The following is a 15,501-nucleotide window of genomic DNA, read 5'->3' on the forward strand; positions in this document are numbered from 1 at the left end:
CTGGACACCATGGAGTTCACTAAGATCCAGAAAGTTCCAGTGACAGGCTGCAGCTCACCGTTGGCTCACTGGCAGGCTGAGAGGCTCAGTGTTCTCAGCCCAGATGGGGTCGGGTGGTAGCCACACACAAGCAAGGGACCTGAAGGTGAGCTTGACTATTACCCCCCCCACCCCGCCCCATCCGCCAGGCATGTCCTGAAAAACAGAAACTGTTGCTGCCATGTGGAGACACAGTTGAACTCTTGGCCTCTGGGGCGCACAGTCCAGCTCACACTGACGAATACACACAAACAGAACTCTCGGAGAGAAGAGGAAGAAAGGTCGAGCTGGCCAGGGGGCTGCAGATCCCTGCCGCCCCCAGGGCCTAAACCCTGGGAGTAACGTGGGTGAGACTCCGGCCTCAGGCTGCCTCGCCTACCTTCCCAGGCCTTGAGATGGTCTTCCGCCCTCCCATGTTAAAGGTTGGGTCAAGGCCTGGAAGGCCCAGGATAGCCACAAGGGGGCGCATGAGCACTGGCTAATCCCTTCAGCCCAGGCTCCTCCCCAACCCTCCTCCACGGATTCCTAACTATGTGATAAGCTCCGGTTCTCTGCCAGGTGAGAGGACCCAGAGAGGGGGCAGGGGAGGGGAAAGGTGGTTAGCGCAAAGGAAGAGGCACTTACCTTTGCTTCAGTGGGACTGGAGGTTAGAGGGCGAAAGTTTGGCAGGAGAGGCAGAGTCAAAAAATAAGAGCTAGAATGTACTGGGCTCCAAGCTCTTCTGGATTTTGATATGCATTAGCTCCTCTAATCCATAACTGTATGAACTCGGTTATCCCATTATTCTACTTTCATTGGGGGTATTGTGGGTGCAGTATGGCAGGTATGATGCTCACTTTATACACAGAGCTGCTGTAAGGATTAGATGGGTCAGTATGATTATGTGCCAAGCACTAGGAACCCTGCCCACTTGTTACCGCCAGTTGTGGGAACACATCCCCATTTTACAGATGGGGAAACCAAGACACAGTTAACAAGGAATGGCCTCAGGGGCAGCTGGGTAACTGTCAGTTGAGCATCGACTCTTGATCTCAGCTCAGGTCTTGATCTCAGAGTTGTGAGTTCAAGTCCCAGTGTGGAGCCTACTTAATTCAGAACAAAACAACACAAGGAATGGCCTCAGGATTCAATCATCGGCAGGAGAGTGTGGGCTTACCCAGTTATTAGGCCCGCTGGTAGGCCCAGTCAGGGAGCCCCAGGGGCAGCGGGGAGCCACTAGAGAATTTTAGTAGGAAAGGAACAACAGTTAGTTTTTCATGCTGGCTGTAGGGGAGGCTGCGGGGTGCTGGTGGGGGTGGTGGGCAGGGCAGCCTGGTGGCAGGGTGACACTGGTCAGGTAGAGGTCATCATCATGGTCCCAGCTGTGACTAAGATGGCAGTGGAGGAATAGAGAGAAGACAGGTAAGACAGATTTGAGAAACATTAAGGAAGCAGCCTGGAGGGACAAGTTTCATGCTAGAGCTGGGGGGTGGGGCGGGGGCAGGGCAGAAAGCAGTGAATGGAGAAGCAGATTTGGGAGAGGGTAGGAGTTTGTGGGGCATCCGAAGGGAGAAACCTGTAGGCCCCTGGCTCCATATCCTCAAACCAGAACATATAAAAGAGCCACCCCCAGATTCCCCTGCCCCACCTTCCCTGGAGAGCCTGGGGGATGTGTGAGGCCAGGAACCCTAAACTCTAGCTCCCTTCCGTTCAGGGTCTGGGGGCTCTGGGCTCCACAGGGATGGCACTGTGCCGTTCTCTGTCATCCAACTTGACACCCTGACCCTTGCCCGCAGGGCAGGACCGGGGAGTCTCACTCACCCTCTCTGGCTGCCTGTCGCCCAGCATGGGACAGGCGGGAAACATCCCTTGCTCTCCCACACACACTTCGAGGCTTCAGTCTCCTACAGGATCTCATCTAATCCTCACAACAACCTGGGAGTAGATCCTTATTACCTTAGCTTCACAACTGCAGGAGCCACCTCGGAGGTAAGGGGCTTGCCCTGGGTCACAGAGCTGGTGCCTGGACCAGCCCTCTGCCAGGACCTTCGCTGCATATTTTCGGCTCCTGCCCGCTCGGCTCCCAGCACCACTGGCTCTTGGTGGCTATCATGGGGAGATGGGGGGCCCCACACCCCGCAGTTTAGGTCTCAATGCAGGGCCCAGGATGGGGCAGAGAGAGAGCGAGCCATGTTTTGGAGTCACCAGAGCTCCCGGGGAAGACCAAGGTCCAGCGTCAGTCCCAGCCAGGAAAACCAGGAGAGAAGAACTAGGTAGGTGGGGGAGAGCTTCCCAAAGGGTGGGGGTGGAGTGGGACGTGTCTAGGCAGGCAAGTGGGGACAAAGAGGCAGCCAGGTGAGCCGCCAGCCCAGATTCAAAGTGGGGCTGAGGCTGTGATTGGTGGCCCGCGTCCCCCGCCCCTCCCCTTCTCCCTCACCTCCCAGGCAGTTGAGAAAGCGGGACGGGGTCGGCAGGCCCCTCGGCAGGGACTCCCCCAGCACGGAGCGGCGGCTGCCGGGGCACTCCGGGCGCCACCTCCCCTACCCCAAGCCCAGCCGGGGCCCTGTCTGGCAGGTCGGCGCCGCCCTCAGCCCCAGCGACCCCCCAGGAGCGGGCCTCGGGCCCCCCAGCCCCCCCGGGCGGTCCCCTCGGGGCGCCTCCTGTTCTCGGACCCCCTCCCGGTCCAGCCGGTCCTGCCGACCCCACTTCCGCGCGGGCGACCCGGCCCTCCCGTGCCCGGATCCCCGCCCCGCGGGGCGCAGGGAGGCTGCCCGCCCGCCCCGGGCCCTGGGGACCCGCGCGCAGCCGGGCGGGGCGGGGCGGGGCGGGGGGGCCGCTAGGTGCGCAGCCGGCTCGGCGGGGGCCGGGCGGGAACCCGCAGGTGGCGGGGCGCGGGCGGCTCCGGGGCGGCGGGCCGGGCTCCGGTTTCTGCCGCGAGGGGCGGGGCGGGCGCCGGGGGCCCCGCGGAGGCCGCGGCCAATCCCCGCGCGGCGGGCCTCTCCCCGCGCCCCCGGCCGCCAATCCCGGCCCGGCCCCGCCGCCCCCGCCCCGCCGCGTCCTTTGTTCCCGCTCCCGGCCCCCGCCCGGCCCCCGCCCGGCCCCCGCCCGGCCCCGCCGCCCCGCGCCGGGCTGCAGCCCGCGACTTCCGGCCCGTGTGCCCGCGCCGTGTGCCCGGTGTGCGCGCGCGTGTGCAGGCCCGGCCCCGGGGCACCGGCGCAGGCCTGCGGGCAGCCGCCCCGGGGAAGCTCCGGCGAGAGGCCGACCTTTGGCCACGGGCAGGGGCCACGGGGGAGCCCCGGGTGGGAGCACCGGCGCCCGGGCTGCACCCCTCTCACTGGGCCAGAGCCTCCCTCCCCCTGCGCTTCCCCGCTTTTGCGCAGGCTGCTTCCCTCTGATGAGCCGCGCGGCTTCTTTCCAGACTCCTCTTGGGGGTTGCGTTCTCTGTGCTGCTCTTGGGAGGCGCAGGTGCCTCTGGTGTCGCCCACTCACCCAGCGCGGGCCCGTCCGGTCTGGGTGTGTGGCCAGTGCAGCAGGCAGGATCCCAGGGACCCAGACTCAGTAACCCGACCGCCTGGCAGAGTGTGGTGCTCCCTGCGTGCGCACTCAAGGGACAGCAGCAAGCCATCATCCCAAATACGACCAGAGTCACTCTCCGCCACCTTCAGGCCTAATCTTGGTTCCATTTGAGATTGAGGCTTGTCCTTTTAGGCCTGTTACAAGGATTAAAATAGCTAAAATCTTTGAAGAACAGAGTGACCGCCTGGTAAGGAGCCACCACACCCACTCAGCAGGCCACGGCCCCTGCCATACCATGGACTTGCCCTGTGGGAGCCCTTGCTGCTTTCAAGTTCACAAATCCAGTAGTTACCTACCACCTCCCCACCCCTTCACCCCCCCACCCCGTGCCTGCCACAATGCCCTCCCTTGACCTGACCTCTGAGCCTTCTGTTCAGGACTCCATCCTCAATTCCCTTCTCCCCTTATTCCATATCTTGGCGAGCTCATCCACCCCCAGACCTCCACCTGCCCTGCTATAACCAGTCTCCTGGATCTTTCCAGAAACCTCCACCTGGATATCCCTCAAGCATCTCAAAGCCAATTTGTCTCAAACACAAGATTCTAATCCTGCTGCACCTACTCCTCTGTACTGCCCAGGCCAGAGACTTGGGTGTCATCCTCAACCCTCTTACCCACAGACTGTCACCAAGTCTGTGCTTCCAGATTGGCTGCCCCGCTGCCCTAGGACCAGCGCCTTGGCCCATGCTCTTCTACTTTTTCCTGTCTTGATCAGCCTCCTTGCTCTCTGTCTCCACAGTCTACAGGGTTTGCTGTTTGCAAAGTTCCTTTTCCCATTGTCCTCAGCATCTAATCCCAACTCCTGATTCTAACTGACAGGGCCCTGCCACCTTAGCCCCAGGCACACAGAATTACTTCAGCTGGAGTCCTTGACACAGCTTAGAACGTTGGGAGTGGAACCATATTCCCAGGGACCCTAATAGAAGCAGTGCCAGGCCGTAGGATGATCAGAAGAATAGCTAAGGCTTGGGTATGTGTGTGTGAACTGGATCAGCAAACAGGCTCTGCAAACAGACTCTACAAACAGGCTCTGCAAACAGGCATACCTGAGTCTGGGGCTTGGCTCTGCACTTGCCCAGTCTGACTTTGCTCTGTTACTCATCCTCTCTGGCTCTCATGTCATGTCCCAGATGAGTTTAATATTGTGTCTTTGAAGGGCTAGAGGAGAACTTAGGACCCAGAGCCAAGGCTGGCCAGGGGCTGCCTCCCCTCTCAGGTGCTCCCCAGAGCCTCAGCATCTAAATTACCTGGAAGGAAAAGCAGGGCCTGAGATGGAAAAGCCATTTGGGAGGCATTGGGGAGGAGGGAAGGGGCAGGGGGGAGGGGAGGCCGACAAAAGAGACCAGCTGCTGTTTGCACACAAACCCCAAGTTGATAATGAGTGGAGGGGAGGGGGGCGGGGCGGGGAAATGTCTTGGCAGGAGCCTCTGCCAGCTGAAGAGTCTGCCCAGAATCACTGAGCCCCTCCCTCCACACCCCCCACTCTGGGCCTTCACCACTCACACCCAGCTGTACATCTGCTCCTAGGACTGCAGAGGGGAGGGCAGGAGGGACCCAGGCTTGGTGATCTGGCCCCTTCAGCCCAAGGCTCAAATCCTCCCCCCTCAGGCCACACACATCCTGAGAGCAGCCTCAGGGAAGCCTACAGGAAAGGCCAGAGCCTAATGGAGCCCAAGGGCGTCCTAGGATTTGGAGCGGACCCAGACTCCCAGCCTCTTGAATGCCTGGTTGAAATGAAGGCCCGCGGAGAAGCTCTGAGTACCTGGAACTCTGGAGAAGAGAGGAGGCTCCCAGACCTGAGGCCTGGAAGAGTCTTCTGGCCCTGGGGCCTACGCCTACAGGGACAGAGCAGCAGACCCGGGCTGCGGATGGGCCCATCAGCCCCTTGGCCTCCCGTAATGCCAGGAAGGTGGCAGATGCAGATAAACAAGGACGAGCAGCCAGGACCCTGGGTGTCGGGTGTGGGAACCCCCACCACCATTTGGTCACCCCCACCTGGACAGCTGTGGAAGTTTCCTCCGCTGTGGCCCCAGGGCCCTGTTCTGTCTAGGCCCACTCCCCCGTGCCGCCCAGGGTCTGGCTGGCCCTTCGGCATCTTCCCTGCGCAGTGTCACCCGTGCCCGCGGCTACTCCTGCCTGTGGGCTGTGGGTGCAGCTGACAGGCTGTGCCCGCACAGGAGTGTGTGCTCCTGCTGCTGCTGCGTGCCAGCCTAGCACCCGCTCCCAGGGGCAGGGAGAGGCAGTGCCAGGAGGGGATGCAGCTCTCGTGCGCTCCCCTCCGCCTGCTGCCTCTTTTCCCTCGATGCGCCAGCTCCCTGCCAACACCTGCTCCAGAAGAGGGTCAGCCTTCCACCAGGCTCCAAAGACAGAGGCGGGACCGTGGCAAGCTGCACGTCTTGGGCCTGGGGCTTCTGTGGGCCCGTGCCTCGGGAGCCTGGGGCTGAGCTTTGCAGGGAGCGGCAGGGAGGAGACCTGGCCAGAGCATGGTGGTGGGGAGGACTGTCCCTTCACTTTCCTTCTCAGTGGCTCACCTCTCCCTCTCTCAGGCCGGAATGGGCAGGAAGAGAGGGCAGGCCACGGAGGCCGGAGAGCTGGGCAACGGCTTGGAGACTAGAATGATAGACACGGGAGCACAGGTTCACAAGGAGGAGGAGCCGTGGGGCCGGGTGACAGAGGTGCCTTGAATGCCAACGTGACAGGAGCTTTATCTGGAATCTGTAGGAGCCACAGAAGATGAAGAGCAAGGAACAAGACGGACAGGGCGGCGGAGAGCCCATGGCAACAAACCAGTGAGAGGTGGCGAGGTGTGTTTGGATGCAGGGCGGCAGTGGCCTGCTGTAGGTGTGGGCCTGGGGTCAGACAGGTCTGGGTTCCAGTCTGAACCTTGGGCCTCTCTGGGCCTCAGCTTCCCCAGCTGTAATTTGGAAGCAACACGAGACCTCCCTGTGGGTCTGTTGGGAGGGCTAGGTGATGCGATGCATGCAGAACTCTCCTGAAAGTGTACTCTTGTCACTAGTAGGGAAAGAGTGGTTTGAAAGGGGGCCCAGGCTCCTGAGTCACAGCGTGGCCTCCACGTGGTCAGAGGGGTGCATGGTTGCTCACCTCCCTTCTTGGTGAGTGTAGGGGGAGCGGTGGTGTATACAGTGAGAAGGTTGGCGGCTCTGGAGAACCCCCCCCCCGCCCCTTCCCGCATGGCAATGGCTGCGTAGCTGCAGACCAGGAGCACAGGACGTGTCCCCGAGCCCAAGCTCAGCCGGAGCGGGTGTGTGGGTAGGCAGGAACCAGGGCTGTTGCAGCAGTGGCTTGCAGAGACCAACCACGGCTCCCATACAAGGCCTTGGGTACCCCGTAGGAAAAGGCAGCGTGGAACTAAGAGGCCAGCACCCGCAGGGTTGTAGCTGGTAAATGGGGCTTGACTTAAAAAGGCCACGAGAGTTCAGAACAGTAAAGCTGCACTTCTCCCATAGGCAGGCGTCTGTGCCCATGTGCCTTTTTTTTTTTTTTAATTTCATTCATTTATTCATGAGAGACAAAGAGAGAGGCAGAGACACAGGCAGAGGGAGAGCCCAATGTGGGACTCCGTCCCAGGACCCCGGATCATAACCCCGAGCTGAAGGCAGACCAACCACTGAGCCACCCAGGTGCCCTCCATGTGCCCATTTTGTTGAGCCCAAAGGAGTATGTATCCCGGGAACTTTTCCCTCGGCTTGATTTCACCAGGGTAGGACCAGCCTCGGCCAGGGGCTTCAGGAACACCAGGCCCTAAGGATGGAGAATGTCCACTGAAGACCCTGAGGCCAGTGCCGAGGAGGCCGGCCTGGTGCCACCCTGAGAGGGGACCAGGCTGGCTGGGGCCCAAGGCCTTACCCAGCCTACCCTCTCAGGCCCAGGCCACAGAGGAGGCATTGATGGCAAAAGAGGCGCCCCGAGGCCACTGCAGCTGGCGCAGCATGGACCTCACTGGGCCTTGGAGGGGGAGTGGGATGATCTCTGCAGCACCCAGGCCTCCACAGGGCTCCAGGGCCCAGCATCTGAGCATCTGTGGTCAGTGTGGGTGCCCTGGGCATCCTCGTCCTGAGGTAGTTCCTTGCGGCAAGCAGAACCGACTCAGTGCCTGCACACCCCCCAAAAGGAAAAACCATGGACCTTCCTTCCCGACTGTTGGCAGGAGGCAGAAGGCTCCCCATCCACCCTCTGGCCCCGCAGTATCTCTGCCCTGGCCAGACTGCTCCAGTGACACCCCCACACCAGGCATAATCGGGGCACCTGTGCCTGGTGCCCTCTCTGGCCCAGCTTTTCACCACTGGGCTCCCAGTGAACCTTTTGCTTGTCTGGTGTGCCCTCACTTCCCTCTCTGTGCCCTGAAGCCTCTGCTCGGGCTTGCCCCCTCTATGGAGCATTCTGGGATTGCTCCAGGCCGAGTTAGACCCTCATAGGCCTAAACCTATGAGTGTTGTTGTCATCTTATTTCTCATCTCATTTCTAACTGCTCACATGCAGAGTTCCTTAGGGATGGAAGGGGCTCCTCCTCCTCCTCTCTCTCTCCTCATAGGCACAGAGTGAACATTAGAGTGGCCAGTGGCCAGCTCTGCCCCTCGCAGCCTCCCGCCGGTGCCCACGTGAGCTGTCCACTCCGGGGACCACCTGACCAGGGTGTTTTCAGCTGAACAGCCGCAGGCCTTGCAACTATTGCAGGCCAAAGCCCAGATCCATTCACACTCCACACACCCGGGGCACAGGTGGAATGTGCATTTACACACACACTCAAACGCACACAGACAAGTGCACATTCAGACAGGCACAGACTCACACACACACACAACACAGATGTGCACACACACCAACACACACCTCAATAGGTGCTCCCACAGACACAGATATGCACGCGCAGCCACACGCTCACACGCAGGCATGCTGCACACAGGCACCCAGAGACACACTCAGAGGCCGGCACGGACACTCTCGCACACGCAGGTAGCACACTCAGCCAGGCCTCAGGCTCAGGCGGAGGAGCAGCCAGCCCCGTGGCAACTGCCACCCCCTTCCTCCTGGAGCTACCAGGCCAGCAGAGGGCGCCCGAGGCCCCTTCCCTCCTGGCCCAGCTGCTGCGGGAGGGGGAGCATGTGGTCACCACCCTCCCTCCCAAGCCGGGTCACCTTTGTTCCCCAGCGCTGGAGGAGGCCACTGAGCCTGGCGACCACTTGGACACAGAGTCCTTGAGGCCCTGCTTGGTCTCGCTCCTCTCGGCCCTAGAGATGAGCTGGGGGGCCTTGGGGCACAGCGCAGGGATGGCAGCCACCACAAGGAGGGGAGAGCCAGCCCGGTGTTCAGGGCGTGTTCAGGGCCAGGCCGGCGGGACCATACAGCCCCCAGGGACCTCACAGGCCTGCATCCCTTCCTTTCTCCCCACTGTCTGTCCAAGAGTCTGTTGACATGTTGTCTCCTGGGAGGGGGACTCAGAATACTGAAATGGATGCTAGGACCCCAAGGGCAAGCCCTTTAATCCTTCCTTTCACCAGTGCCCAGCTCTTCTGGCCCCATTGGGCCACTGGTGAGGCCTCTGATTCTGTAAGGACAGAAGCCTGAAGTCTTCCCATCCCCCAACCCTGGAACCCAGCGTCCTGGAGCTACAAGGCAGAGGTTACACCTGGGAGTCATTGAAGACCTGCCTCTGCTGCCTACAGGTTAAAGGCCTTGGGCCATCAAGCCAGTCTTCTGAGCCTCAGTTTTCTCATCCATAAAATGGGCATCCTCCATAAAATGGGCATGGTTAACGGTCACTGCCTTACAGGTATATGCAAGGACAGCAAGGTAGCACATGCAGAGTCCCGGTGTGGGGCTGGGCACCCGGTGCGTGGAAGTTGGGTGTTATCCCTGTCTCGATTCCTGTGTGCTGAGCCCTTTCCTGGCTGAGCCTTTGAGACAGCATCTGGACTCCAGCAGAGAGCCCTGCAGTATGTGCTCACTAAACCCTGGGGCATGAACACCATAGGGGTCAGCCTGGGAATGCCACACCTACGCCATCAGCAAACAGCATGCGTCAGGGACGGCCTGGCAGGGTGCCAGGCCTTGTTTTCCAAGTGGTTTGTTTCTCGGGGACTTGAATGTCTATTCCTGGTGGGGCCTAGCTCACAACCTGGCTTTGTGCCTTGGCTGAACGAGGTTCCTCTTCCGCCTTCTCCCAGGACAGGAGGGCTAGGCTGGCCCGCCCTGTCCACTCCCCTCCAACCTGATTCTTACTTGTCCCACCGTAATCAGGTTCTTTGGAGCTCAGGAGGGGGAGTCTGTGCCTCCTCTTCATCTGGTCCAGGGTAGGGGGGCTCCCCATCCTTAGGGGCATTGGTGCCTCTCCTGAAGGCAGGTGGGGAGCCCCGGCCAAGCCTGTGCCAGGGGTGGGTCCTCCTGTCCCCTGTGGCCCAGCTCCTCATTTAGTGGTCAGTGTGCATGGGGCTGAGCAGGGCCCAGGCAGGCTGCTCTTGTCATTAGCGGCCCGGCCTCCCTCCAAGTGAATTAGCTAGTCCTCCGGGAGCGAGTGCTGAGGCCTGCAGGCTCCTGGCACTGGCCAGTGATTCATTCACCACAGCCTCACCCCCACCAGAGGCCCTGCCCCCAGACCACTGGCCTGGCTGGCGGCCGGGGAGCGGGAGGCTGGTGTCCAGAGCAGCCCTGGCTGCCCGTCCATCTGCCCCTATCATCCTATTAATCAGGCTGTTCCCTGCTCCCTCGGGTCCAGCTTGCCTGCATCCGCCCACCCCTCCCTCATGCAGGGCTGGTGGCCCTGGACCTGGGCCCAGCCCTGCTTCCGCCAACCTGGCTGCCCTGCCAGGCTCTGTCTCCCGTTCCCTTCATCCCCTGGGCCCCTTGAGTGACCCAGGGGAGGCCCCCCTCATCCTCCTTCCCTCTCTCCCTTTGCCTTCCTGCCCCCCTCAACTGAAGCCCTGGGATTCACTTAACCGGTCTTGATGAAAAACAGGCTCTGTCCATGCATAAGAAGTTCCCAGTAACTGCCTGGGGCTGAGCCCTGCCAGCCTCCGGCTGGGTCTTGGCTTTAGGACTAACTTGGATGAGGAAGGCACCACCTTGATCTCCGCCACAAACGCCCTCAGGAGCCCACATACATCCCTTCAATGCCACTCCACCCCTTATCTTCATTTACTCAACAGGTGATGGGTGTTCAGAAACAGGTGTTGATGAATGAATGAATGAATGAATGCCCTTCCCCATAGCAAATAGTGACTTCTCTTCATCAACTCATGCGACTCACATCTTCTCAGATCTCTGGCGTGAAAACTGTCCTATTGTCCTTACAGAATGGAAAGCACCTACATTTCATGGCCAGAAGACACTAATTCCAGTCCCGGCCTATTGTCTCTGAGCTGTGTGATCAAGTCTCTGAACCAACAGGTCCTCATTCATGGTCTCACGTTGGGCTGACCCCCCTCCCCAGGCTGGCTTTGAGCATTAGAGGCGTTTTATCTTGTGCAAGGAAAACAGGGCATAGAGATACCACCCAAATGGCAGCCACGAGAGGACTCCGCTCAAAGTGCTCTTCCTGGGGGGCCTCCCTGGCACATATGTGTGCCATTTGCCCCTTATTGTTCTATAATCCTTGATGGTTGCTCTGTAATTACTCTCACATGGCTTCATCATAATAAACAGCATCTGCAGAGCAGTTCACAGTTTACAAACTGTATCTTTTTCCTCATCCCGTCCCTACCTTTACAAAAAGAAGCTTAGAGGCTCAGAGACGTCAGTTGATCTCTCTAAGACCACACAGGAAGAAGGAAGCAGAGCTCACCTCTCCCCAGCCTATGGAGCCGGGTGGTCCCTAGCCCACTGTGTCCCTAGTTCCAGGCAGGGGAGGGAGGCATAGGGTAGGAGCTTGGCAGGAGGTAGGGAGGTTACCTGGGGGCGTGGGCACTTCTAAGTCAGGCTGGGTGCATGGGTGTCCGTGCAGGATTGTGTGCTCATCTGTGCACGCAGGTGTTCAGGCTGACACAAGGTGATCCCCAAAGGGGACTTGGGAGGGATCCTGGCTCCCAGGGTGGGATGTGGGCCTGGGTTATTTCCATAATCGCTTTCTGGTTTTATTTTATTTTATTTTTGTTTTATTTTATTATTCGTGAGAGAGAGAAAGAGACATAGGGAGAGGGAGAAGCAGGCTCCATGCAGGGAGCCCGATGAAGACTCCGGGATTGCTCCCTGAGCCAAAGGCAGATGTTCAACCGCTGAGCCACACAGGCGTCCCAATTTATTTATTTTATTTACTAATTTATAAGTAGGCTCCATGCCCAACGGGGGGCTTGAACTCACGACCCCAAGATTAAGAGAAGCATACTCTACTGGGCCAGGCTGGTGCCCCTCCCCTTCTGTGTTTAGGCTTAGGTGACTCAGAAGCTTCCAGAAAAAGGCTAGTCCAAATGAAACGCCTCCATTGGAACTAAAGTTCCGTTATCCCACAGATAAGCTGCATTATTAGCTGTTTGTTTGATTTGCTTATTTGGTTTGGTCAGAACACGGAGACATGGGGGAGGACATATGCTGTCTCAAAGGTGCAGGGAGGTGAGGATGGGCGATGGGGACAGCGCAGCAAGGAGCCACAGAGGGTGGGCTCTGCGGCTCTGCCCCACGAAATAGATGGGGCCAGGGGAGCCTTCAGCCCGGGAAGTCCGGATCCATCTGGAGCAGCACTGCTCATCATCTTTGAAGTCCCAGCTCCGAGGACGCTTCCTCCGGGAAGCCCTCCATAACTGCTTAGGCAGAGCTCATCGGCTCTTTCCTCCGAGTCCTTCGGCTCTGGCCCTCGGGCCTTTCTGACTATGCCTGGCTCCCCTGCTGGGTGGTGAGCAGGGCAGGGAGCCTCTTTGTGTGTGTAGGTTCGTGCGTGTGGCTGCTTCCACTTGGGAAGGTTAGAAACATACAGAAAAATACAAATGAGGGATGCCTGGGTGGCTCAGTGGTTGAGCGCCTACCTTCGGCTCAGGGTGTGATCCTGGGGTCTCGGGATCGAGTCCTGCATCGGGCTCCCTGCAGGGCGCCTGCTTCTCCTTCTGCCTGTGTCGCTGCCTCTCTGTCTCTCTTGTGAATAAACAAATAAAATCTCAAAAAAAAAAAAAAAAGAAAGAAAAAGAAAAAGAAAGGGACGCCTGAGTGGCTCAGGGTGTGATCCCCGGATCTGGGATCCAGTCCCATATCGGGCTCCCTGCATGGAGCCTGCTTCTCCCTCTGCCTATGTCTCTGCTTCTCTCTCTCTCTCTCTCTCTGTCTCTCATGAATAAATAAATAAAATCTTTTTTTAAACAAAGAAAAATACAAATGAGAATAAAGCAAGCGCCCATGCACCTGCAGGGACTGGCTGGGTGGCCTGGTGCCTCGGCCCCTCGGTGGGAAGGAGGCTTCGGTGACCGCTGTCATCCCAGGCGCACGCCGGTGTCTGCACACTCATGAACACACACGCGTGGCCCGCATTCATGAGACACGTCGCCCGACGTGGATGCGGGTATGTGGTCACGGTCGTATTTACAGCACACGTGCACACCCAGAGTCTGGAAAGGGGCCTGTTCCAGCGAAGAGCGAAGCGGGCCCAAGGCCGGGCGTGGCCGCTGCGTGCCCGCCATGTGCCCGCAGGTGCCCGGCGCCGAGGTCCCCAGGCCAGCTGCCGCTCCCTCTGTGCTTCTGACTGAACACAGCTCCCTCAGCTCCCCAGAGCCCACACGTGAGCCAGCAGGGCTGGGGCTTCCTGACCCTGTTTCCGGGGTTTCAGGCTGCAACGCTTGGCTGTTTGCCAGCCTTTCCTGCTGAGCCCTCTGCCAGGCCCGGCCCCTGACCTCCAGCGGCGAGGACGCAGCAGGCAGTCCTGTCTCCTGGATGGCTTACACACGGGGTGGCCGCCCCCGCCCCCAGGTGGGGACAAGGGAGCAGGGATCAGTACCTTCAGGGCACAGCTGGGACACCTGAGACTAATACCACTACCCACACTGCCACAGTTTCTGGAAAGGCGACAATCGTGAGCTTTGTGCACTGGGAAGGGGAATCACCATCAAGTAAGAACAATACAAGTTATCAATATGTTCTAAGTCGAGGGTTGCTCTGTCATTGAGATGTGAGCAGAATGACTGCGGCCCAGTGTCCTGGAAGAGCTCCCATGCCCCCACACTCTGCAGAGTGAGTCAGCTCTCTCCACCTTGACCCCAACTCAGCTCCCACCCCTGCTGGCACATCGGGAGCTTCAGGTCCTTCGCTGGACTCAGAGAGACTCTAAGCCCCAGAGGGCAGCTGGGGTAGTAAGAGGGTCCTCTCACATTTTATAGGGGATTTGTCAGCCCCTCGGGGTCTCGGGCTTTCCCCAGGGAGCCCGTTCAGGGAGCGAGGGGGTGCTGGGCTGGGTAGTGGCTCTTCCCTGCCTGCCTTTGGGTTCTCTGAAGGACCGGCCCAGGCCCAACCGTGGAACGTCCAGGTTGACGGTCCCAGGAGACGGGCAGGGAGGCTGCGTTCTGAGCTCCTGCAGCTCGTTTCTGGGCGTATTGGGCCACACTTCCTTAAGGCTGAGAAGCAGAGCAGCCCTTGGGGGACACATTCCCGTCACTTGAGGAGAGAGCCCAATCTCAATGACTTGGTGTAAATGCCATAAAGGGGGTCGTGGAGGGGCTGGATTTCATTCATCCTTAAATAATTTGCTGAACTTTACCGTCTCATGGAAAGTCCCCCAAAAGACAAGAGATGGAGACAGGAAACGGAAGGTGGGGTGGAAGTGAAGTGTCAGGGAGGCGCAGAACCACCAGCCACGTTGGGGCAGGGATGCTGGGAAGTGCTGGGAAGGAGCCAGGGCTGGTGAAGGGAGGCGGGCTGGGCCGCTGGGCCAGAGCCTGACAGCCCGTCTCTACCCCATCAGCGCCCTTTGGCGGCCTCCATTTCTTCTTCTGTAAAATGGGGCACCTACCTGGATGGGGGTGAGGCCCACATGGCACAACCTGTGAGGAAGTGCTTTAGGTATCAAAGGGCTCCAGCTGTTTAATAAATTATCACTTTAATTAATTATTTTCAGCCTCAGTTCTAAAGTTTATTGACGTACCTAAAGGCCAACAGAAATAGAATCGCTGAAGAAGTACGGCTAAGGGAAAATATGAGGAAGCCAGGGCTGGGGTTATGTCCATCAACCTCGCGGGATGTCCTGGAACTCCGAAGTGACCTCAAGGTGGGTGCTGAGCTTCCTGCAGCCCAGAGAGGAAAATGTGATTCGGTACAAGACAAGGAGAGTCCCCAACAACAAAATGAGGGGCGCCTGGGTGGCTCAGTCACTTAAGCATCTGCCTTCAGCTCAGGTCATGATCCCAGGATCCTGGGATCGAGCCTGTTGTCCCGCTCCCTGCTCAGCGAGAGGCCTGCTCCCCCTGCTTGTGCTGTCTCTGTATGTCAAATAAATAAAACAAAATAAAATAATGACAAAATGAAGCACACTATTCAAGAGAAATCTTAGGAGGTTGTTACTGGTTCCCATTTTACAGGTGAAAAAACCGAGAATTGCTGACCTGCACTAAACGGCAGAGGTGGGGGGGAGCCCTGATCCAATGGGATCTTATCCACCCCCAGGGGGACAGGAAGGGGATACCTGGAGTTTACAGTCCTATCCATCAGGCCACACTGTCTTGCTGGTGCTAGAGGCCAGAGAGAAATTTGTCCTGTGCATCGCTATAAAGGGAACATTGTGCAGTATTGTACCTCCAGGGCTCAGTCAGGCCATGGTGAACAGCAGCCTGGAGAAATGTTCAAGACAGATGTTACCAGTTGTCTACTGATGCCATGAAAAAGCTCAGTGGAACATCCTAGGAACACTTAGTTTCTGGTAGGCTGATTTTCTGGTGGGCTCCTGGTGGCAAACAGTTGCAAAACGTCCTTCCCCTCAGGTCT

General features: G+C 58.8%; 1 long non-coding RNA gene across 1 annotated transcript; it reads left to right on the forward strand.

The window, feature by feature from the left end:
- Positions 1-176: 176 nt before the first annotated feature.
- LOC119865964 lies at positions 177-11,299 on the forward strand. Its single transcript, XR_005378819.1, has 3 exons — positions 177-597; positions 1,815-2,291; positions 10,905-11,299. It is a non-coding gene; the product is annotated as an uncharacterized LOC119865964 (long non-coding RNA).
- Positions 11,300-15,501: the final 4,202 nt, after the last annotated feature.

This window comes from Canis lupus, chromosome 25 (genome assembly GCF_011100685.1).
Source record: "Canis lupus familiaris isolate Mischka breed German Shepherd chromosome 25, alternate assembly UU_Cfam_GSD_1.0, whole genome shotgun sequence".
Taxonomy (NCBI): Eukaryota; Metazoa; Chordata; class Mammalia; order Carnivora; family Canidae; genus Canis; species Canis lupus.